This window comes from Podarcis muralis, chromosome 17, assembly GCF_964188315.1.
Source record: "Podarcis muralis chromosome 17, rPodMur119.hap1.1, whole genome shotgun sequence".
Lineage (NCBI taxonomy): Eukaryota > Metazoa > Chordata > Lepidosauria > Squamata > Lacertidae > Podarcis > Podarcis muralis.
In genome coordinates this window covers 35,539,513-35,565,154 of record NC_135671.1, presented here as the reverse complement: position 1 = coordinate 35,565,154, position 25,642 = coordinate 35,539,513, and the positions used below count along the sequence as shown (strand labels likewise).

At 46.4% G+C, this 25,642-nt stretch overlaps 1 protein-coding gene across 1 annotated transcript in view; it reads left to right on the top strand.

Moving 5' to 3' along the window:
• Positions 1-25,642, top strand: part of PDE4A (phosphodiesterase 4A) — a 385,508-nt gene that overhangs the window by 23,830 nt on the left and 336,036 nt on the right. The window contains exon 2 of the mRNA XM_028712668.2: positions 8,224-8,405. The gene's annotated coding sequence lies outside the window, so the exon portion shown is untranslated. The remainder of the gene's footprint in view (positions 1-8,223; positions 8,406-25,642) is intronic.

Sequence of the window (25,642 nt, the reverse complement as noted above, 5' to 3'; positions counted from 1 at the left end):
TATCATCCTGTGATTACATGGTTAGTTGCACCATGTCCTAGGCACAGGCATTGGCATAGGGGATGGGCACCCCTTCCCTCTTCACAAGAGGGACATTCTTTGCACCAAGTCCGGGATTGGTAGAAAGTTCTGTTGTTGGGACAAGTATATAAGATACCATTATGCTTTCCATTTTTAAGTTCAGAATAGAGTAGTTGCTTTGGAAGACGATAATCAGGTATCCACACAACATGACCAGTCCAACGAAGGACATGTGGGTCCAGAATTGGCCTCCACAGTCACTTACGGACTCATTGTTAAAACCGTGTTTATGGAAGACAATCGTACTCGGCTACGGGTGATCGCCAAAGAAGAAGAAGAAGAGATACCATGTAGGTTTGCACCTCTCCCAGGCCACTCCTGTTCTATTCAGGGTTCCACCCTATTTTAGCTGTTTCACTTGTACATCTTCACTGGCGGAAGGCTCCACAGGTGTATTTGTTGTGTTCCACTGGCACATCTTTCATGTGGGTGCTGCATCTTGAGTTTTGGCAGTGCCAAGGGACTTCTGCCAAATCGGAGAGCCTCTTAGCTGGTAGATCTCAAGCATTGCACAGGAATGCTCCCTTAATCATCTTTCATGAGTTCTGTGTATATCCATCTGTACCCTGCTTCCAGTGGTCTCTCATATTTGGTTCCAGTCCTGGTTTTCTGTTTCAATGTTATGTTTTCCTCCATCCTTGCTGTGTAGGTGTTATATCTGTCTGCTCTGTAAAGTGTCATGGTGATTCTTCTCTTTTCTTGAGAAGTTGTACTCATCTTCTCTATTAAACACCAGGCCTCTTCCAAGTAATTACTTCACAGGATCTGTGAGCTGCTTGGAGTCACTTACTTACTTATTCTGCCACCCTCCATCCAAAGATCACAGGGCAATATAAAAATGCAACATGAGAACACAAAACAACAACAGCAAACCAATAACCCCCTCCCACAAAGACATGTAAAAGGGTACAGTGGTGCCCCGCAAGACGAATGCCTTGCAAGACGGAAAACCCACTAGACGAAAGGGTTTTCCGTTTTGGAGGTGCTTCGCAAAACGAATTTCCTATGGGCTTGCTTCGCAAGACGAAAATGTCTTGCGAGTTCCTGCAGGGTTTTTTCCCTCCCCCCCTTTTTCCCAAGCCGCTAAGCCGCTTATCAGCTGAGCCGCTGAGCCGCTAAACAGCTGATCTGCTAAGCCGCTTATCAGCTGAGCCGCTAAGCCACTAAGGCGCTTATCAGCTGATCCTCTAAGCCGCTTATCAGCTGATCCGCTAAGCCGCTTAACAGCTGATCCGCTAAGCCGCTAAGCCGCTTATCAGCTGATCCGCTAAGCCGCTTATCAGCTGATCCGCTAAGCCGCTTAACAGCTGATCCGCTAAGCCGCTTAGCAGCTGATCCGCTAAGCCGCTAAGCCACTTATCAGCTGATCCGCTAAGCCGCTAATAGCGCTAAGCCGCTAAGCCGCTAATGGGCCTGCTTCGCAAGACGAAAAAACCGCAAGACGAAGAGACTCGCGGAACGGATTCTTTTCGTCTTGCGAGGCACCACTGTATAGGATGTTAATCAGCCCAAGACCTGCTTGAAGCGGAACATTTTCGCCTGGTGCCTAAATATGTATAATGAAGGAGCCAGCCTGGGGAGAGCGTCCCACAAACTGGGGAGCCACTGCAGAAAAGGTTCGTTCTTGTGCCCTCCAGATGCCATAATGTCTGCACCTTTCTCATTATCCAAAGGTACTAGGCAAGGATGCATTCTGTGTTTGTAAGCTGCCCTGTGATTCTCAGGTGAAGCGTAGTAGCTAAAATTAAATAATTGGCAACCAGTGCAGTCAGGATTAGCATTACAATCCTGATATGCTCAAAAATATCTTGCCCCAGTGAGCAACGTGGGTGCAGAATTCTGCACCAGCTGAAGTTTCCAAACCATCCTCAGCGGCAGCCCCATGTATACCATGCTGCAGTGATCTAGCCTAGAGGTTACGAGAGCATAAAAAAGCATTTTGCAGTACTTTTATGTTTTTCCCCTAGCGTTTTGGGTATCCTCAGCCTTCATCCATTTGACCAACCTTACCTAGGAATATAGGAAAATTTATTACGCCATTGGTGCACCTATCTTAGATATTGACAACATGGACTGACAGCTGCTCTCCGGGATTTCAGGCTGTCATTGGATGGGCTTAGACAGTTTCTGACCCCCATATTTTGACCCACTTAGAGGTAGAGGTAAAGGTACCCCTGCCCGTAGGGGCCAGTCTTGCCAGACTCTAGGGTTGTGCGCTCATCTCACTCTATAGGCCGGGGCCAGCGCTGTCCGGAGACACTTCCGGGTCACGTGGCCAGCGTGACAAAGCCGCATCTGGCGAGCCAACGCAGCACACGGAAACACCGTTTACCTTCCCGCTAGTAAGCGGTCCCTATTTATCTACTTGCACCCGGAGGTGCTTTCGAACTGCTAGGTTGACCCACTTACTGATTGTTAAAAAAGGTATGGGTAATACATCGGTGCTCAGCATATTTCCCCCAAGTTTTTATTATGTGGTTTGGTAATATTAGCAATTGCAGGTGAAACATCGCCTTGAGCACCTTAGAGGAGAAGGCAGGATATAAATTAAACAAACAAACAAGTCGTATTTGTAATCTGTCACATGTGTCTGTTAGTCATTCCACCAATCAGTTGTGAATGATTATGGCTAGGCTACAGGCATGGCCTAAAATCGCACAGACCTACTAGAGCTGAAGCAGGTTTGAGAATGCTAAGTAAACCAGGGTTGAGGAGACTTCAGGCTTATGGAGAGCTACTTTCTTTCTTTGTTTTACTAGAGCCCGATGCCCATCAACCAGTGCAAAGCACAAAATAGCAGCTCAGGAAGGAGGACATAAACCCTTGGCAATCTATTGCAAATCCCCCAGAGATCTACCAGAATATTATGACCTCACTCAGGGATAAACTGTTGAGTCACTCTGCAGACAGAAGTTGTAATTCATGCCAGCCCTCATCCTGTGCCAATGAAGGCTTGCCTGCTAATGCAAATAGCAATTTGCATGCCCTTTCTGTTTTGCCTACACTGACCTGTCTCTTTCACTCAGCTGAGTCTTCTTTCAGTTTCTGCCTTAAAGCAAGAAGGCTGTTTCTCAGAGCATGAGTGGTAGGGCAGTTTCGTTCAGCAAGGCTGAAGCCTCACATTCAGGTGAGCGCTTCCCTGTGTCTTGAAATACAGCTGGGAACTGTCGCTCAACAAACAGACCCCCTTTGAAATAAACTACACTTCGCAGGTTTTAATCCTATAACGGCCACTATTTCCACATGCGGTTACAAACACAACCATTCCAGATTTCCTTCGGGTTTAGTTTCGAATTCGTGCATACCATTGAGTGGACGGAAATTGCATGATCCTAGCGTTGCTTACTCATCCTCCTAAGCATGAAAGATCTGTTGTGGTTCCAATAGTTCCACTGGGAACAGTGCCGGGCCAATCAGGAGGCAGACTGAAGCAGCTGCCTTGGGTGGCACAATCGGGTGGCACCGCCCATCCCTGCCTCACAGGAGAAACAATGAGAAGTGGCGGTGGTTTCTGGTGACTTCTCACAATATCTTGCTGGAAGCTGTCACATGACCCTGGTAAGCAAGGCTGTGGCAGCAGCGGGATGGGGGTCATCACCTTCCCGTTGCGCCTCAGGCAGCAAAATGCAATGGGCTACGCCTGTCTGGTAATAATGTTAACTTGTTGCCATACCTAGTTTTAAGTATCTGCTATTATTCCGTTGGGACAGGGGTGGCGCTGTGGTCTAAACCACTGAGCCTTGGGCTTGCCATTCGGAAGGTTGGCGGTTTGAATCCCCATGACGGGGTGAGTTCCCGTTGCTCGGTCCCTGCTCCTGCCAACCTAGCAGTTTGAAAGCACATCAAAATGCAAGTAGATAATTAGGTACTGCTCCAGCGGGAAGGTAAATGGGGTTTCCATTCACTGATCTAGTTTCGCCAGAAGCGGCTTAGTCGTGCTGGCCACATGGCCCAGAAAAACTGTCTGCGGACAAATGCCGGCTCCCTTGGCCAGTAAAGCAAGATGAGCGCCGCAACCCCAGAGTTGTTCGCGACTGGACGTAACTGTCAGGGGTCCTTTACCTTTACCTTTTTATGATTCCGTTGGTTTCCTCAGAAAGAGCTCGGACCAATGACTCATTTTCTTCGTGTGTGATTGAAAGGATACTTTAAAAAGGAAACTTTTCCACGCTTTTGCAATCATTGTCATTTTGGTGTAAAGTTGGGACAGTCTGATCTGTGCCCGGCCTCTGAGATTATTGTTTTCTAACCTGCAGGACCCTAAGTGGTCTTAGGCAACGCCATCCATATGGTTGCGGGGGGGGGGGGGCATTTCTTCCTGTTGAGCAGCAACCCCTTCCCTGCGTTACTCTCTTTGGATGTTGAGCCCTTAACATTGTGACATTGTTCGTTAGGTTTTCTTTCGAGATTGCAAAAACCACTCCAGTAGTGATGTATGGAAGTGAGAGCTGGACCATAAAGAAGGCTGATTGCCAAAGAATTGATACTTTTGAATTATGGTGTTGGAGGAGACTCTTGAGAGTCCCATGGACTGCAAGAAGATCAAACCTCTCCATTCTTAAGGAAATCAGCCCTGAGTGTTCACTGGAAGGACAGATCCTGAAGCTGAGGCTCCAAGACTTTGGCCACCTCATGAGAAGAGAAGACTCTCTGGAAAAGACCCTGATGTTGGGAAAGATGGAGGGCACAAGGAGAAGGGGACGACAGAGGATGAGATGGTTGGACAGTGTTCTCGAAGCTACCAGCATGAGTCTGACCAAACTGCAGGAGGCCGTGGAAGACAGGAGTGCCTGGCATGCTCTGGTCCATGGGGTCACGAAGAGACGGACGCGACTAAACGACTAAACAACAATATTAATGTTCAAAAACAAATTATATTTCAAGAAGGTAGCTAAATAGAACCCTAATGCTCAGAAGCAGTGTGCTGGAAGTGGGGAGGGGGGAAACAAAACTGGGAATGGGCTGTTCTCTCCTGCCTGCCCCCCCTCTTGGAGGCTCCTGATGGAAAGAGATTTCTGGATTTGGGTCAGCCACAGTGAGGCTCTCTCCACGTTCTTACACACTTGTGGTTGCAGCTTCTTCCACCCTTGCCCTTCGTTGAGTCTTCTGCTCTGCTGCAATGTGTGGGGGTGGGGGATCTGTGACCCCCCCCAGACTTTGCTGTTTGATTCCAACTCCTATCATCCCCAACCATGGGCATAGGCAAGGGGCAGCAAGGGGGCAGCTGCCCCCCAATCAAGTAAATAAATAGAAATACTTAACTAACAGCTTGGTTCTGCCCCCTCCAACATAAATCCTAGCTACACCCATGTCCCTGACTCTTGGCCATGCTGGCTGAGTTGATGGGAGTTGGACTGCTAGCAACATCTGGAGGGCCGCAAGTTCCCCATCCCTTAAGTGCTTTGTAGGCATGTGGTTACTTCATAAGCCTCCACACCTTAAACAGCTATTTCTGTTGTCTCCTTGGCATCCTTTTTGTTTGCACTGCTTTGGAGCTCTAGGCTTGTTCTGGTCTACTTTATTTAGCAGTGTTTGTGTGATTTGTCTCCTTCCACTGGATCTGTTTTATCCTCCAGTTTTTATGATCTGCGAGGGCCTTCCCACACTGCCATATTCAGAACCTTTACAATGGTATAACGCAACTTGCTATGAATAAATATTAAATATCTCAATGCAAACACCGAATTAATCAGGAGGCAGGCTGGCACTCCAACTTCTCGTCCCATCAACCATGCAGAGAACTGTCTGGAGCCTGTTTGTTAAGACTGTGCATTTCCTACTGTAACAGCTTGTCTATGCTCCTTTCAAGATCCTGTCATGTTCGCATGCGCTCTGTGTCTGAAGCTGTCATTCATTTCATTTAGATAGAATGTGAGGCCACGGTAGAGATACCTGCTGCATGTAGAAGCTCCCAAGCTTAAGCAAGGCTTCTCTAGTTAGTTTAAAAAATAAAAAAAAGGTAGCAGAGGAAGATCTCTGCCAGAAACCCTGAAGAGACAATGCAAAGGGATCCATGGTGTGAGGCAGTTTTCATATCTTCCTATATGCATAAAAATGTAAGGTGTCGTCACACTCTGCAGTTTGTGTGGCTGCCAATAGGCGGCTATGCCAACTGCACCATGAGGAGTGGCTGGCCGGCCCTGGTGAGCTGCTTAACTGAGCGGTGGGCAATGTGGAACACCTTTTAAACAAGATGTAATGGCAGATTAGATCTGGCAGCAAAATTTAATGGAGGGAAGTGCTTTGTACAGTATTTCAGCAAGCTACTCTGTGAAGCACCTCCCACCTACTTTGAAAGGGGCTTGGGGCGAGCTGTGGGGTGAGGGGGTGGGTAAAGGGAAGGAGTTGGTCAGGCATGGAGGAAGGGGGCTTGGCAAAAGGTTTGGTGAGTGGAGCAGACCTGGTTGTCCTACAATGAGAGCTTGGCCAGTATATCCTCACAGAACAGACCCTAGGCCCTTTTGAAGTCTCACCAGTGCTGGATTTACGTACAGTGGTACCTCTGGATACAAATGGGATCCGTTTTGGATCCCCGTTCGCATCCTGAAGCAAACGCAACCCGCGTTTGTGTGGGTCGCGATTCGCAGCTTTCGCGCATGTGCGTGACATCATTTTGACCGTCTGCGCATGCGCAAGTGGCGAAACCCGGAAGTAAAGCATTCTGTTACTTCCGGGTCACCGCGGAGTGCAACCCGAAAGCGTTCAACCTGAAGCATATTTAACTCGAGGTATGACTGTATAAGCTAAACAAACTATAGCTTAGGGCCCCACTCTCTTGGGGGCCCCAAAAATTTTTTAAGGAAAAAAACACCTGGATGTACATTTCCAAAATATAAGATAAAAAAGAAATTAAATAAAACCTACATACAGTTAGAGCTTAATAATTATTTCACTATTAATATACTTCTTAATTGTATTTCAGTTCAACAATTACTTTGATAAAATACATATTTTGTTATGTGCAAATGGCTTTAGATACCTATTAGGTCCATAAATTACCATATAGCATATATTCAACACAAAAAAACAGTGACAATTTGTTGTTGACAAAGGACAACTGGACATATAAAGGGCCCCATTACCTTCAGTAGCTTAGGGCCTCATCAAACCTAAATCCAGCCCTGAGTCTAACACAAAGGTAACCAATGTGGTACTCTCTAGATGTTGTCCGACTGCAACTCTCATCATCCATGATTGTTGGGCATAATAACAGGGGCTGATGGGGATTTGGGAACCCAACAATACCTAGAGGGCAGCAGGTAGAGGGGTATTGTGATCCTTGGAAGAAGGTCAGTAAAGAAATATTGTTACTATCACCATCCCTAAAGTAAGGTACAGGATTCCCTACAGGGCAGTTTGGTGCACCGAAGAAGGCCAAACTCTTGGTCAACCCTGCTTCTATAATCCAATCTTTCCCATATATTTTGCTCTTTCTTGAGTGGTTAATGAGGTGGTTTGCTTACATAGCTTCTAAAGCCGGCATGTACTGGGGCCCCAAAGAGTTGCCTCAGCAGCTATTCTGGTTAAATACATAAGTAATTAACCATGGTTAGCTGTTTTTAGATCTCTGCACACAGAGAAAGGGAATGAAACAGCCACGAGTGCCAGTTTCATGCTGCTGAGTTCATATGTCATATATTTGAATGAGCCACTGCATATCAAAAATAAGTGACAGAAACACTTGCATGTGTGAACCAACAGCCATCAGTAGGGGGTGGGGGACCTTATGGCTAAATTTCCCTCACTGACTGTCCCATTGACCCGGGACACAGTCTGTTTGCACTACTGCCTTCTGGCAGGAGATATAGAAACATCAAGTCAAGGACAAATAGACTGAAAAACAGTTTCTATCCAAGAGCTGTGGCCTTTTTGAATGCTGTAACTCGATAGTGTGACCTGGGAGTTTGATGGGTGTTGGTGTGGGTGTGGCTGGAATGTGGTTTGTTTGGTTGTTGTTGTTGTTTTGCTTTTGTTGTTTTTAAGGGATGGCATCCAATTTCGTTGCACTTGTGCAATGTTGCACTTGTGTAATGACAATAAAGAATCTATTCTATTCTATTCTATTCTATTCTATTCTATTCTATTCTATTCTATTCTATTCTATTCTATTCTATTCTATTCCATTGCTGTTCTCCCTTTCAGGCCCCAGGAGGTGGTAGCACATCCATCGCTCAGTCGCCTGGCCCTGCCTAGAGCCCCTTCAGCCCCAATGGCTGAAGTCTGGTGAATTGAAAAAGCTTCAGCAGAGACGGAATCTAAAGGCCGGCAAGCTGGAGGAGGACGTGAAGAAGAGCTGCAGCGTCCTTGCTGTGACTCCAGACGAGGTGAGCAGGGCTGTCATGGTTGCCTTGCCGCAAATTGAGTTGGGTCACCTGCCTGAGATGTTGCTTTCCCCCCATGAAACTTGGGGTGGAGTGAAGATATAATTTATAAAAAGCAAAGACAGTTGCCAAGTTGATCCACAGAGAAATGCTCCAAAATCCACAGTTGGCCTTTGTTAGGGTCAACCCAAATGTCACAAAGAGAGAGCCAGATTTCTGGTTCTGTTGGTCTCTGAGGAAGAAGGCAATGGAGGGCAGGTGGTTGAGGGTGAGGGAGTGCAGTACAAAATGCACAAATTAGATCTGCAGGTCTGACTGGGCTGAATTGGTCCCCGCTTGATGCAGGGCCTCGGCTCGGGTACATCTCAGATTCTCACAGTGTTTCCCTTTGGTGCAGGTAAGCCCAGTGTCCTCCCAAGCTTAGCAGTTGGACTGACTGATGTCATTGTTTGTCTACAACCCCACCAGATCCAGGCTTCAGGCAGGCTTTTTTTAAAAAAAGCATTGTAAAACATCATCTGTACATTACTTATATCTTTTTAAGAGAAAGCTGGTCGGTGGATTTGTTTTTATTTTATAATTTTTTTTATTATTAATTGACATGCATACACAATCTTGAGTACATGTACAAAGAGAAGGTAAAACTGATAATGATAGTAATAACAACCTTAAATAATTATACCATTAAATATTGATATAACTTATACTTGTACATTCTCTTTTCTTATGCTTTCTAGCTAAACAAAAAGTAAACCAAAGTAAAAATCCAATAAACTAAATTATATCAAAACAGACTTCCTGTCATTTCCTGACGTAAGTTACATTTATGACATTGAATGTACTTATACTTCTTACCTTAAGGTAAAGGTAAAGGGACCCCTGACCATTAGGTCCAGTCGTGACCGACTCTGGGGTTGCAGCACTCATCTTGATTTATTGGCCGAGGGAGCCGGCGTACAGCTTCTGGGTCATGTGGCCAGCATGACCAAGCCACTTCTGGCGAACCAGAGCAGCGCACGGAAACGCCGTTTACCTTCCCACCGAAGTGGTACCTATTTATCTACTTGCACTTTGGCGTGCTTTCGAACTGCTAGGTTGGCAGAAGAAGGGACTGAGCAACGGGAGCTCACCCGTCACGGGGATTTGAACCGCCTAGGCTCTGTGGTTTAACCCACAGTGCCACCCACGTCCCACTTCTTACCTTACCCTCACTATAATTTCTAGTACTTTCTTATAACATATTGTACCGTTTTTTTTTTCTTATTTAATAGTATTTAATTTACACAAGGGTTGTTCAAATGCTGCCATAGATGTTATGTCGTTATTTGTAGGTATTTCTTGGACATATCCCATTTTTGCTGTTCGGTGGATTTGAATGGGGAAATTTCTTGGTGCCATCATAGGTGACAGTCAGTCAGTGATGTTTGCAGCTAGTTTCTGCTGTGAACACGCAGAACAACCTTCTGCGCACCCCACTCCCCAGATCCCAAAGAGGTAAAATCATGTTTGGGATGCAGGGTGTGAGGGCTGTTCCAGAGTGGCTGCACTGCCCTAAAAATACCTTTAGTTCAGTTGGTAGAGAATGAGACTCTTAATCTCAGGGTTTTGGGTTTGAACAAATAACGGGCAAAAGATTCCTGAAGAGGTTTGGGATAGATGACCCCTGTGGTCCCTTCCGCCTCTATAATTTTATGACTCTATGGTTCTAATAAGGTTTCGTTTATGTAGGCTTTCCTTTCCGTATCACACGATGTATCTAAAATACCAAAAAATACTTGAATTTTTTACATATAAACTTTGTAATGAAAGAAACAAGTAGCAGATTTACCTGTCCCAGTGGATATGTTTTGGATATGGTATATGCTCAGAGCTATTTATTTCCAACTTTTGTTTTATATGCATTTCTTTCTTTCTTTTTAAAGTACTTTATTGGCTGCCAGTCATAAGTTGCGCCACTTTGTTTCTTTGAAGTGTATAATATTGTTTCAACAGCTGTAATTCCCCCCCCTTTATGTGTTTTAAAATTTAATAAAGATTAATATAAAAAATAGAATGGTTATGTCTGTCTTCACCTTTCAGGTATACACAAAGTTGTGAAACTAAACTTTGAAACTGACCCACAGAGGTTTGGTGTTTTTTCATGCTCCCTAGTGGGGAGCAGGAACTGTTCACAAGCAGGGGCGCAGGGTATTAGTTTATGTGAATATGCATTGAAGGCAATTTTTTGTTTTTTGAATGGTTCTGCCGTTGGGGAGGAGGAAATGTTTGGGTTAACATCTGAAAAACAGGACATGGATATTTGAAGCAGGGGGTCTAACATGTGACTTCGCTGAAGAACAGCTGTCATAATCTCTGACCATTGGCCATGCAGGCTGGGCTGATGAGCAGGATTAGAAACTGGGATAGAAAAGCTGGGAGCCAAATGGCTCCTAGGACCTGGGTTGTGGGCACCAAAACAGAATGTCTAGTCACCATCGGCGGGTGGGCTAAACACTTTTTATTTATTATTTTGATAAGCATCAACTAATACGCAATTCACACATGTGACACACTGTTAATCTCAGATTTTTAGCAGAAATTGTTAATACATGTTTAATTTGGTGTTTACAATAAAAGTATAGGTCAAGGTCAAGGGACCCCTGACCATTAGGTCCAGTCGTGGCCGACTCTGGGGTTGCGGCGCTCATCTCGCTTTATTGGCCGAGGGAGCTGGTGTACAGCTTCCGGGTCATGTGGCCAGAATGACTAAGCTGCTTCTGGCGAAACCAGTGCAGCACATGGAAACGCCATTTACCTTCTTGCCAGAGTGGTACCTATTTATCTACTTGCACTTTGACGTGCTTTCAAACTGCTAGGTTGGCAGGAGAAGGGACCAAGCAACGGGAGCTCACCCCGTCACAGGTGATCTTCTGATCGGCATACCCTAGGCTCTGTGGTTTAACCCACAGCGCCATCCGCGTCCCTAAAAGTATTGGTAAGGTAAAGGTAAAGGTACCCCTGCCCGTACGGGCCAGTCTTGTCAGACTCTAGGGTTGTGCGCTTATCTCACTCTATAGGCCGGGAGCCAGCGCTGTCCGCAGACACTTCCGGGTCACGTGGCCAGCGTGACAAGCTGCATCTGGCGAGCCAGCGCAGCACACGGAACGCCGTTTACCTTCCCGCTAGTAAGCGGTCCCTATTTATCTATTTGCACCTGGGGGTGCTTTCGAACTGCTAGGTTGGCAGGCGCTGGGACCGAACGACGGGAGCGCACCCCGCCGCGGGGATTCGAACCGCCGACCATACGATCGGCAAGCCCTAGGCGCTGAGGTTTTACCCACAGCGCCACCCGCGTCCCTAAAAGTATTGGTACCGTACTTTAATTTTCAAAACGCTCTACTCTCTGTTGTTAAACTCCTTAACATTTTGTCTATCCTTAACAGAGACTTCGAGGCTTCAAAGCACATATTTCAGTAATCCTTGAATGTCAGCCTGGTGCAAAAAAATGGCACCCAGACTTTTCGAGGTGTTCGCAAATGGAGAATCTTTAGGCACAAAATGCTCCTGGCGCCCTGCTAATTTTGAACTGTGCTGATGAGAGCTGGAGGGATGCAGATCCACCCCCTCCTGGCTTTAAAGGTCAAACAGGGACAGAATACCTTCCCAAAGTGGTCTACAGTAAATAAAGAAATTCAGTTTTTTTAAAAAAACGAGCATTAAAACATACAATTTAAACCACAATAAAACAACTTATATAAACAAGTCCAAATCTCAACTAAAGAATCCATGACAGATGGCCATCCAGCCTCTGCGTAAACACCTACAAGGAAGGAGAGTTAACAACATCCTCAGGGAGACCTTTCTTCGTCAAACTGCTCTTACTGTCAGAAAGTTCTTCCTGATGTTTAGTTGGAATCTCCTTTCTTGCAACTTGAAGCCGTACATTTGGGTGCAACCTTCCAGAGCAGGAGAAAACAAGCTTGTTCCATCCTCCATGTGACAGTCCTTTAGATATTTGAAGATAGTATCTTATCTTAACCCTTGTGGTCCTTTCCAACTCTATAATTCTATAAAATTCTATGAAAATCTCCTCTCAGTCTCTTCTTTCCCAGGCTAAACATACCCAACTCTCTCAACTGTTCCTCATAGGACTTGGTTTCCAGCCCCTTGGTCACTTTCTTCCGCACATGTTCCAACTTGTCAATATCCTTCCTAAACTGTGGCACCCAGAACTAGACACAGTACTCCCAGGTGTGGTCTGACCAAGGCAGAATAGAACAGTACTATTACTTCCTTTGAGCAGAGCACTAACTTCTGTTGATACAGCCTAGAATAGCATTAGCTTGTTTTGCTGCTGCTGCATCACACTGTTGACTCATGTTCAGCTTGTGGTCTACTAAAACCCATAGATCCTTTTGACATGTACTATTGGCAAGCCAGGTGTCACCCATCTCATAATTGTACAGCTGGCTATTCTTGTCTAAGTGTAGAACCTAACATTTGTCCTTCTTGAAATTCATTTTCTTAGATTGGGCCCAGTTTTCCAGTCTATTAAGGACATCTTCAATCCCGATTCTTCCTTCTCCAGCATTAGCTGCCCCTCCCAGTTTAGTGTTATTTGGAAATTACCGTAGATGAGCGCCCCCTCAATTCCTTCATCCAAGTTGTTTGTAAAGATTTTGAACAACAACAGCCTAGGACAGAACCCTGCAGCACCTTAAAGGTAAAGGGACCCCTGACCATGAGGTCCAGTCGTGGCCGACTCTGGGGTTGTGGCGCTCATCTCGCTTTATTGGCCGACGGAGCCGGCGTACAGCTTCCGGGTCATGTGGCCAGCATCACTAAGCTGCTGCTGGCGAACCAGAGCAGCGCACGGAAACACCGTTTACCTTCCCGCCAGAGCAGTACCTATTTATCTACTTGCACTTTGACGTGCTTTCGAACTGCTAGGTTGGCAGGAGCAGGGACCGAGCAACGGGAGCTCACCCCGTCGCGAGGATTCGAACCGTCGACCTTCTGGTCGGCAAGTCCTAGGCTCTGTGGTTTAACCCACAGCGCCACCCACGTCCCATGCAGCACCTTACTTATCACTTTTTTCCAGGGTGATGTGGAACCATTTGTGAGCACTCTTTGGGTTGAGTCAGTCAACCAGCTACAAATCCACCTAACAGTTACTTGTCCACCCCACATTTTACCAACTTCTCTACAAGAATATCATAGGGGACTTTGTCCAAAGACTTACTGAAGTCAAGATACACTATATCCACAGCATACCCCTGATCCATCAAGCTTGTAACTCTATAAAAAAAGAAGAGAGATTTGTCTTCTATGACTTGTTTTTGAGAAACACATACTGGGACTTGGTAATCACAGCATCCTCTTCTAAGTGTTCGCAGACCAACCATTTAATTATCTGTTCTAGAACATTTCCTGGTATCTATCGATGTCAAGCGGACCAGTTGCTAGTTATCTGTGTCTTCTTTTTCCCCCTTTTGAAGATGGGGACAACATTTGCCCACCTCCAGCCTGATCCATGACATGATCTCATTTCAGGGGAGGGGATCTGCTGAGTGATCCAATCCCTCCTTGTGGCAAAGCACTTGCTAAGGGAGAATAGTAGCACCCAGCACTGTGGAGCACAAAAAGCAATGTGCCTAAAAACAAGAGGTGGCTTGTTTTCTGAGGCAAACTTTGTGCCCCCCCCCAGTTGCATTAAAAATGGAACCATGTGAAGATTCATTTCAGCTCTTGTGGCAGCTGTCCACTTGTCTGCATGTGCTATTGCTAGGAGGATTGCAAGAGCACTCCCACTTAGATAGACACAGAGGAGTGAATAGCAGAAACCTTACCTGAGTGTTGAGGTGAGAATCAAAAGTCATCACTGGGGACACAAGAGGCTTGCTCTGAATCAAGCTCAGTGGGTGCAGACAGCGGTGGAGCATTTGCCCACACTGCCCAGGGTGGGTGCACTCCCAAGGGGGGGGGCATGGAGGGTGCCCTCCCAGGCGCGGGATAGCCGCTCGGGTGCACAGAGTGGCGCGCATGCCCTGCAGCCGGAGATGGAGCGAGCTGCCAATGGCGGCAGGGACGCGGACTTATAAAAAATATTGGGGGGGGCCCGGGAAAGCTCATGAATAATAAATAAGCTCATGAATATGCAAATAAAGTGGCGCCGCCTCCTCGTGAGCGAATAGGGGAGAGCGTGCTGCGCCTATTAATCAGCTCCAAAGGAAATTGGGTGGAGCTTTTGCTCGGGAGGGAGGGCAGGAGGCATGCAGCCCGCCCCTCCCTGTGCATTTTGGGCTGGGGGAGGGGCGGCGATGGCGCTCTGCTGGAGGGGCGCCGGAGATTATTGGGGGGGCGGAGCCCCCCCAAACGAATTTTTGAGGGGGCTCGGGCCCCCTCAAGCCCCATGGAGTCGGCGCCTATGAATGGCGGACATTTGAGGTGGTTGCAAAGACACCCGGGGTGATCCGCCCAAACCGCACCCCCCTTCCTCTGCCCCTGAGTGCAGAGTCCCCAGAGGGCAGCCCCCACCATTTCCTTCCTAGGGGTGGGAGGAAGCCAGCAGCACCTCCTGTTTGCCAAGAGGCCAGTATGGAGGCAACATTGGGGGGGGGGATGCTGCTGAGGAGGTGGCAAACCCGTCCTACAAGGAGCATGCACAACTGTTGCTGCCTCTGTGGCAGCGACAGCATTGGCAGCAGATGAACTTTCCTTGGAGGCCAGATCTTCTGCCCCGATGGATCCTGCTGCCTGAGGCAGTCACCTCATCTTGCCTCATGAGTGGGCCGGCCCTGGTGAGTGGCCATAACGCTTGGCTAATCCATCTCACTTTAACAACTACAACTGCCTCATCGTCCTGCCTCCTCCACCCTCGGTCAAGTCCAGTTGAGCAACAGCCTCTCCCACACGATGCCTTCAAGAACAGCAAAAGTGTCTGGGAATGGAGAAGAGAAGCTCAGAATAAAATACCTTCAACACTTTCATAAGTTATGTGACCTCGTTGCTCAATTTCATCTTTTTGCGTGGCTTTTAAAATGTATTGTAACTTTGCTGTTATTTTTATTATTGAGACTGTATTTCTGTTTGTTGATATTTGAGAGTTAATTTTTGTGCAACGTATTCTAATGCCTTATTGAAAATTATTTTTATATCAGTTGTCATTTTAAGTCATCTTTTTATTACAACTGTTAAAAAACCAAATTGTTATAAGATGTGCGATCTTTGTTGTTTCTTCAGCTTGTAAACTGCCTTGGGTATGGCAATATAGAAAAGATGGTGATCTCTGGCAGGGATCTTCCTGGTAGGAAGAATGACTGCAACCTGAACTTCACAAGTTGAATGCCAGGTTTGTGGCAAGTGCCCACATCCATCCACAGCAGGTAACATTAGCAAAGAGGGAGATGGTACAGGAGTGCCCTCTGCTGTCATTACTGCAGGAAGGCAGTAGATCGTATCAAGCTATCAGGGCTGGCAAGCTTTGTGCATGTGCACACTTGTCAACATCCAGCTGTTTCCCCAACCCCAAGTTTGAACTATACTGTAAATGATCATGGAGAGAACTAGATTAGCACTTAGTGGTTAAGGCCGCAAGCCTGTGGATGCTTATCCAGGAACAACAAGCCCCACTGAACAGACTGTGATTTGGTTCTGAGTGAGCCAATGAGGTGCAGTGGTTGGAGCAGACTTCCTCAACCGTGGGTCCCCAGAAGTTGTTGGACTACAACTTCCACCATCCCTAGCTAGGTCAGGGATGATGGGAGTTGTGGTCCAACAGCATCTGGGGACCCAAGGCTGGGATGGAGTATTGGACAAGGACTAGGGAGAGTGAGATGCATGTCCAAACCCAGTCATGGAGCTCGCTAGGTGACTGAATCTCAGCCTAACCTATCTTCAAAGGGATGTTGTGAGAAAATGGTGGCAAGGGAGGACTATGTAGACAACTTGAGCTATGTGGAGGAAAGGGGAGGATATAAACGTAATAAGTGTACATAGGATTGCACCTTAAACTATGGGGATTAAAGAGCCAAATTCAAAGAAAGGGATCTTTTTAAAGCACACCCATTATATTTGATGAGTTTCATTCAAGCTAAAGGGAGCAGTCATAAAGATTTTAAGGAACGGCGCCCTAGTTATGGAGTCCTCTTCTCAGGGATGCTCAGCTGGCACCGACTCTGTTATCCTTTGGGCTCCAGATGAACACATTTATTTCTCCTAGATTCTTGTGGATTTTTAATAGATATTTTTATTCTCCATGATGCTGCTTTGATCCCCCCCCCCCCTACTGCTGCCTTTATATTGCCTCTTTTGTTTGTCTCTTTTTGCTCTGTTAGTAGTTATTGATTTTGGCTGTTGTTAAGTTTGTGTAACTTGTTTAATTTTGGGGGTGGGGAGGAGGGTGAGCTACTAAGGAAACTTTTGACTGAAAGGGTACCTAAATCAATCCTTTTCCCCCCTTTCTTTAGGTTTAGCAATCTCTCCCCCCCCCATTTAATTTTTATTAGTTTCAATTCATTATACAACACCAAACATGAAAGCAACAAAAAAGACAAAAAAGAAAAAGAAAAAAAGAAAAACACTACATAACATAAAACACCAACAAATTAAACTTACAGTAACTAAATAACTAAATCACACAACAATAATTTAAATCAATACTTTAAATCAATAAAACAAGGCTGCTTGGGAGCCAAGGCTGGGCTGACTGTGCAAGCGCCTCTGGATGGACTGTTCTGATATCGATCAGGTTTCATATTTTTTCCATTCCTAAGCTCAGTTCACCCCATTTCTGCACACATTGTTATGATGATGATTTTTTAAAAAGCCTGTATGAAAAACCTGCTCTAAAGCTCTAAAGAAAGCAAACTTTACACCATTACTTTTACAGCTACAATGGGGCCTTAGATCTTGTAAAGACCTACATTTATCAAATGCACTGGTTAAAAGTGTGGTTCTTACTGTAACAACTTCAGCATGCTTTTCTAGAAGAAAAGCAGTGTTTCCATATGTAGTGGTTTTGTGACGCATCAAACCTTTCTGGAGTGCTGTCTTCAAAGAAATAAGCTTGATATGTAACAGAACAATTGAAGTGTCTCTTGCACTATCACTACTTGGTTTACAGCCCCACCCTTTCCAGGTTACCCTAATGATGACCACTTAGCCCAGAGTTCAGCAACCTTTTTCACCAAGGGGCCGGTCCACTGTCCCTCAGACCTTGTGGGGGGCCGGACTATATTTTTTTGGGGGGAAACGAACGAATTCCTATGCCCCACAAATAAGCCAGAGGTACATTTTAAATAAAAGCACACATTCTACTCATGTAAAAACACACTGATTCCTGGACGGTCCAGGGGCCGGATTGAGAAGGCGATTGGGCCGCGTCCAGCCCCCGGGCCTTAGGTTGCCTACCCCTGACTTAGCCTTGCAATTGACAGCTGCCCATATGGAAAACCAGCATTGGACTTAACATCAATTCTTGATACACTAGGATATTGTCAATAGCATTGACTGAGAAACTATCATGTCAGGTCAGAGTAGCAAAGGGCAAACACAATCCCTATTCCTTTTACAACATCTGACATACGTTTATTGTATACATAAATTGTTCAGACTCTGGGAGCAATCCACCCAACACCTGTGGGAAAATCAAATGAAATGTCCTTACATAGCATGACAAAAATCTTTAATTATATTGGGAAAAGTTTTTGGGTTTTTTACTGTTGTAACAATTGTTTTCTCAAAATCTTCTGTACCATGAAAAATAAATAAAAACGTTACTTATATTTTTTAAAAAGAGTGCCAGTTCCATAAGGTGATCCCTAAGTAAACTGCTCCCAAGCTGTTAAGAGCTATATATACTTGGAACATAGCCTGGCAGCAAACAGGCTGCCGGTGCAAATCTACTAATACTACCTTAAGCCAGGCTTCCTCACCCTCGGCCCTCAGATGTTTTGAGACTACAGTTCCCATCACCCCTGACCACTGGTCCTGCTAGCTAGGGATCATGGGAGTTGTAGGCCAAAAACATCTGGAGGGCTGCGTTTGAGGAAGCCTGCCTTAAGCCATGCCCATTTATAGTACAAAGTCTTGAGAGAGCCAAATGGTTGGGCGGAGGGGCAAAAACCCCTTGTTCTCCTTAGGTGTAATTGCATGCTCTTATAAGTCACCTGTGTGATTTCAGGTCCGCACAGATATAACCCATATTACAAGCATATCTGAAGCAGAAAGCTAAAACGGATAAAATGAAAGTGCAATTGCAGCCGACACAAGTTGGTGAGCCAAACTGTAGATGCTCCTTAGCACTCTGGTCCTCAGATTCCTTCCAGGTCCTCTTGCATGAAATGTTGGGATGCTGAGATGCTGCTTAGAAGGGTCTCCGTGCGGTTAAGGCAGATCGAGTGGGAGACCTCAAGATTCCTGTGCTGCCTCTTCCTTTGATCTCTGTGCTGACCTGTCCTCTGAAGTCCAAGGGATGCATGTTGGCTGGATGCATCCCGGTTCGCTTTCGCCTCTCCCCTCACACTTTTGAGGTCTTCGTGGATGCCTTTTGAGAGCAAAGAAGGCAACCTGGCTTCTTGGTCCCTCCAGCTGGTTAGTTATCCAGAACCCTTTCCTATGAAGAATGCACTTCCCTTAATAAACACCAGTTTCATTATTTTATACAGTGGTACCTTGGGTTAAGGGACGTGGCTGGCACTGTGGGTTAAACCACAGAGTCTAGGACTTGCCGATCAGAAGATCGGTGGTTTGAATCCTCCGTGATGGGGTGAGCTCCCGTTGCTCGGTCCCTGCTCCTGCCAACCTAGCAGTTCGAAAGCACGTCAAAGTGCAAGTAGATAAATAGGTACCACACTGGCGGGAAGGTAAACGGCGTTTCCGTGCGCTGCTCTGGTCCGCCAGAAGCGGCTTAGTCATGCTGGCCACATGACCCAGAAGCTGTCTGCGGACAAACGCCGGCTCCCTCAGTCAGTAAAGCGAGATGAGCGCCACAACCCCAGAAGCGGCCACGACTGGACCTAATGGTCAGGGGTCCCTTTAGCTTTACCTTTTACCTCGGGTTAAGAACTTAATTCATTCTGGAGGTCCCTTCTTAACCTGAAACTGTTCTTAACCTGAAGCACCACTTTAGCTAATGGGGCCTCCCACTGCTGCCGTGCCGCCACTGTATGATTTCTGTTCTCATCCTGAAGCAATGTTCTTAACCCGAGGTACTATTTCTGGGTTAGCAGAGTCTGTAATCTGAAGCATCTGTAACCCGAGGTACCACTGTACTAAGTCTCAGTCTTAGAATTAAAGATGTGCTCCAAAGATCCATTTTACCAAAGTTTACTTCTGCTCTTGCATACAAACTCCAAAGGCCAACAGGAGATTCCTTTGGGCGTACCATTTACCAGGGCATCAGGGATGTCTAGTTCCTGCACCAGGGATAGACAGTGGGCTGGGCTGTGGGGGGCCACGCCCAGAAGTCAATTGATCTGCCCCCTCCACCCAGCAACCCTATCCAATCTCTTAAGGCGCGGTTGTGAAGACTGTGCCACTTGCAAAGAGAAGAGACTTGTTTTCAAGAGTTGAATAAGGAAACAGAGAGGTCCTACCCGCCCTGTCCAAAGAACAGCCCAACCAGATCAGATCATGGGATGGAGGCCATTGGGGTGGGGGTGCTGCTTTGGCTTAATTAAGGCTTTCCCAGGTTGTGGTGGGGGCAGAAGTAAAAGTTTAAGGCATGGGGTTAAGGGAGGTCACCACCTGACAGTCCCTCCAAAAGAGTGGAATTTGCGAGGGAATAAAAGGAGCCTCAGACTCTTAAATGAAGCCCATGCAGTAGAAATATGACAAGAAAACTAAACATTAGGGGGAACTTTCTGGGGGTAGGAGCTGTGGCAAGGGCGCAGCCTGACTCCCTCCTTCGGCAATCTTCGCGGAGCTCTGGCCCAATGGCTGCCAGTGGCTTGAATTAATTAATTTTAGAATGAATGATTTTAGAGTGTTGTTTATGCGGAACTTTTTGTACTGTTTATTGTTGTTAGCCGCCCTGAGGGCGGGATATAAATAAAATTTATTATTATTATTATTATTATTATTATTATTATTATTATTATTATTATTATTATTCAGTGGTGGAATAAGTCATCTTGAAGGGTGGTGGGCTTTCCTTCATTGAACGTTTTTGGGCAGGGGTTGGGTGGTAATCTGTGAGGGATTCTTTAGCCATGGTATCTGCATTGCAGTCAGTTGGACTAGATGACCCCCATGACCCCCTTGGGGGCCAATGCCAACTCCACAATTCTGTGATTTCATGATGACACTAAAGACTCAGTTCCTTGTCAAATGAGCCTTCCCAACATGGGGAACGACCAGCGATGCTCTAGAAGATGATCGCAGTGATCAAGCTGGAATATAAGGGTTCAAGCGGTTGGTTTGGTTTGTAAGCACTTTGAAAAGGATTCTGTGATTACGAAGACCCAGCATGGGTTTCTCAAAAACAAGTCAGGTAATAATAATAATAATAATATTATTATTATTATTATTATTATTATTATTTATACCCCACCCCCAGCCAAGACCGGGCTCAGGGCGGCTAACACCAAATATAAAAACAACTGATTGAAATACAGCTTAAAAAACAAGATTAAAATACAACATTAAAACATTAAAATGCAGCCTCATTTCAGTGGAAACTCAATCAAAAACTTTTTTTGGGATGAAAACCTCAAGTCTTCACCAAGGTTATGAGAAAAGAGCTTCTGATTAATCACCAGGAATTACTTTCAGACACTAAGAGTTGTTTGACACTGGAACAGACTCCCACAAGAGGTGGTGTAGTCTCCTTCACTGGAAGTTTTAAAGCGGAGGTTGGATGGCCATCTGTCATGTATGATCTAGTTGAGATTTCTGTAATGGAGGGGGTTGGACTAGATGGCCCTCAGGGTCCCTTCCAACGCTACAATTCTATGATTCTATAATTATAACATGTGATGGGATGGAAATCACTGCTTTCTTGCTTCCCTTGCCCTATTCCAGCCTTTTTTGACAGCATCCCAAAGGTTTTAGTATGGGTTTTTTGTATGCTTTCTCTTGAAGTTTCTGCCTTCTGGTAGCCCTCTGTGTTTGAGTGTTGCCTCTCACTTTGCTCGCAGATCATCATTCTCTTTTTCCTCTTCCGCTTTTTTCTTTTTCTTTCCCTGGCACCGTGGAAATTCCCCGGGTTTTGGTGGTTTTGCTTTGGTGCAGCAGAGGGCAGTGCTCCCCACCTTCATCCTCTCGCCTTCTCGCTGTAACCCTTCATATTGACTTAACTTTTCCTTTAATTTGCCTGGCTGGGTTCCCTTGCCATTTAATTACATTTCCTAATTAAAAGGGTCAAGCTTGACTCCAAGTCAGAACTGGGAGTGCTGTGATAATTGCTCTAAGTTGCCTCGGCGCTCCTTGGGACACGCCTGGGGAAACAGGGGCAGCTGAGCCTCTGCAGTGACTGCCAGCGGGGAATTGTTCTGGTTCCAGTCTCAGCTGCCCAATGGGCTCCAAGCTAGTGGGGGCATCTTTGCAATGTATGTGGCAAGTCTGTTGGCAGATTTGGGGCACTCTTAAGAGCAGTGGAGAGGGAGACACACAGATCTGTCCCTTGGGCACAATTCAGAGCCACCTCTATTGAAAACGAACAATAGGACAGATTTTGGTGGCTCTGTAACTCAAATTTAGACATTCCTACATTCTCTTATAGGGACGTGGGTGGCGCTGTGGGTAAAAGCCTCAGTGCCTAGGGCTTGCCGATCGAAAGGTCGGCAGTTCGAATCCCCGCGGCGGGGTGCGCCCCTGTTGTTCGGTCCCAGCGCCTGCCAACCTAGCAGTTCGAAAGCACTCCCGGGTGCAAGTAGATAAATAGGGACCGCTTACTAGCGGGAAGGTAAACGGCGTTTCCGTGTGCGGCTCTGGCTCACCAGAGCAGCGATGTCACGCTGGCCACGTGACCCGGAAGTGTCTCCGGCCAGCGCTGGCCCCCGGCCTCTTGAGTGAGATGGGCGCACAACCCTAGAGTCTGTCAAGACTGGCCCGTACGGGCAGGGGTACCTTTACCTTTACCTTTTTACATTCTCTTATACATTGTTAAATCAGTTACTGTCTCTGTGTACAGCAGGCATGCTAAAAAAGAAAGAAAAAGTCCGAAGAGAGGAGGAGACTGTTTACTCTCATGAGCCCCTAAAGATTCTTAAGGACTTGACTTCAGTTGTAGACATAGAATCATAGAATTGGAGAGTTGCAAGAGACTCCGAGGGTCATCTAGTCCAACCCCCTGCAATGCAGGAATCTCAACACACATGAGATCACACTTGCAAATCAGCAAGGGATGAGGGAGTCCGAGCTTCATGGCACGAGTCACGCAGCCAGGATTTTATGCGGTGCCTTTATTCAACTTTTTCACATTGAAAGGTGGTGGTGGTGGGGAAATAACTAACATTCTTTGGGCTGCGCTTTTTACTTTGATAGTAGTTGCCAAGGAGGAGAGGGGACTGAGCAGTTATCTGTTCCAGGTGATGCTCTTTGATCTAGGGATTAGGCTATGGCTAATGGTTGTGTATGTATGGGAAGTTAGGGGAGGGGTAGTAACTCTGCTTGTGAACATGACGTGCTCCTTTTGGGGTCGCTTGTCCACCTTTGGTCCCCACCCTGCATTCAGCTCTCACTTGTGGCTCCCAGAAGCTGCTGGCATGTGACGGTGACCAGGGCCATCTTAAGCATATCCAGCGCTGTGGTGCAAAGCTCCCTCCGCCCACCCACCCCCCTGTTTCCTAGAGTTTTTTAGGGAGGACGGCGCTGCCGGTGGGGCTGGAGGAGGCGGGCAGCGGCTGGAGGGCAGCTCCTCCAGTGGGGAAGAGGCGGAGGCTGGACGCCTCCCGGCTCAGCTGGACGCTTAGTGCTGCGGTGGCCACGGCAGATGGAGGTTCCGGGCGCGGCATGGTGGAGGCGGGCGAGGGCAGTGAGCTGATGCTGGGAGGCGCAGTGTCCAGCCTCCGCCTCTTCCCTGGCGCCCTCCAGAACTTGGCGCCCTGGCACCCCGTGCCACTAGCCTCTATGGGTAAGACGCCCCTGATGGTGATCACACCCCAGAAATGGCTTCGCCTCAAACCCTCAGTGAGCTAAGGAAGTCCTTGAATGCAAAAATAGCCTCCAATGGGCTGAGCGGATGAGACCAATAGTGGGTCCAATAGCCGAAAAGGCATATGCTGTAGAAGAAAGTGAGAGGCAGATGTGGCTTCTCAACTTGGAAATGTAGCCCCTCTAGGAAAAGGAAAACTCTGATCCTAAACCACTGCTGCCTTGCAGCCATATTCATTCATGAGAAAGCCTTTGGGAATAAGCGCCAAGGAAAAATCCATACCTGCTGCCTTGCGGGACATCATTGGGAGAAGAAAAGGCTAAGGAGTGGACCCTACGCAAATCCAGAGTGGAATTCTGAAGACAGTTGGATGGCAAAAGAAAATGGAAATACGCAAACTGTTATCCATGCATTTTGCAGCTGTATGCTTGCAATTTTCAGAACGTAACTGCATTTTGAAGCTTGAGACTTTACCTAGAGCTAAAGCAGGGCTTGCTGCTCAATAGTGCGTTGACTTCATTAACATTCTTCTACCAGGATTACTGAGCACTTTTTGCACAACCAAGACAAGAGCGTCGGAGAGCTTTTAAAAATGAACAAGCAAAAGATTGTACAAAAAGAAGAAAAGCCTATGAAGAAATGGAAATGAAACTATTGGAGTTACAAAATACTAAATGTACGTCACTTGTTTCCCTGAGAAGCAGCTTTATGCATGCGATTCTGAAGCTGCCCACTTTTTGATATGGCCCTGTCCACTGCTGGGATGCAGGCACTGAGAGCTTTCCACCAGAGCGATGTGAGTCATCATCTGAAAAATATTTTCCCCCTCCTGTTTTAAGTGATGACGCAGTTCACACATTGCCAAGACCATAGTGGGATGGAGCCTATTGGGAAATGCCAACCAGAGCCTGTTGTGAACTTTTGCATGGTAAACATTTTAATGTGGAAGAACCAACTGCCCGTCTCTCCCTCCGGCACCCCATCGTGAGTTTCTGCTTGCTTTGGGAAGGGCTGTCAAATATTGAAGCTGTTGCAGGTGTCATGAATTTGAATACCCGCCCATTATTGAGGTTTTACACAGCACACAGTTTTTGCTGAGATGCTGCATTTCCATAGCTAAAACTATGCTCAAGGCAGCTTACAACGTGAAAAATAACAATAAATAAAACACATCTAAAATACCCAACAAAACCGAACAATTTCCATGTACACCATAGTAAGATCTAAAAATGAAGATACCAAAAATTAATATAAATAACAGCAACAAAAACCCCCAAATAACACCCCAGCCCAAGAGTCTGTTCAGCAGCCTCAGCTTTTGTAGCTGGAGTCAGTCACATCTCCGCCCTCTCAGGCCAGGTGGGAAAAGACTGCCAGGCAGGGAGCAGGTATTGCAGGACTCCCAGCCAAGATGCAAAGGGAGGTTTTGCCCTTAGAGGCCCCCTGAAAGGGAGCTTGTCATTGCCAAGGAGCTCTGCTAAGCAACCAGCCTTCCCACAAGGTGGACAAGAGGCAAAAGAGAACTGTGCCTCTCACAGAACAGATGCCCTGAAGGATGCAGGAGGTGGGTTGCTGTTACTATGGTGCAGAAGATGATGTCAACAGAGTGTCTTGCCAGCGTAAGAGAATACTGCCCTGAACATCTGTCACACACATGATTTTTGCAAGCGGGATTTTGCGCCTGTCTGAGCCTTTTAATAAAGAGATTAGAGCTCATTTGCAGAGTGAAAGGGAGGGATGAAGGACAGTTTCCTAGCCTTCCTGCGAGGCAGGCTCACTGGCCACCTCTCAATTGCTTTCTAATGTAAAATTTGCAACATCCTTCTCTAAGCCCTTCAAAGTAGATTACAACTTTGTTTACCTGCCATTTCCCTAAGGAAAAGGCGACCCTGGCAACTTGGTCGGCTGACTGTTAAGGAACATTCTCTGCTTTCTGACTCCTTGAAAACCCTAAACCCCACACACAACGAAACCATTTCAAATTCATGTGTGAAAAAAGCAGCAGGAAAAAGAGCAAATTAAGATCAACAAGCTAAAGTGTTCAGAGTGCTTCACATACATCACTGCAGTTACATTCACATCAACTCTGAATGGCAGGTTAATTACAGGGGTAGCCAGAATGATGACCTCCATGTTACTGGACTACAATTCCCAGGGGAGTTAC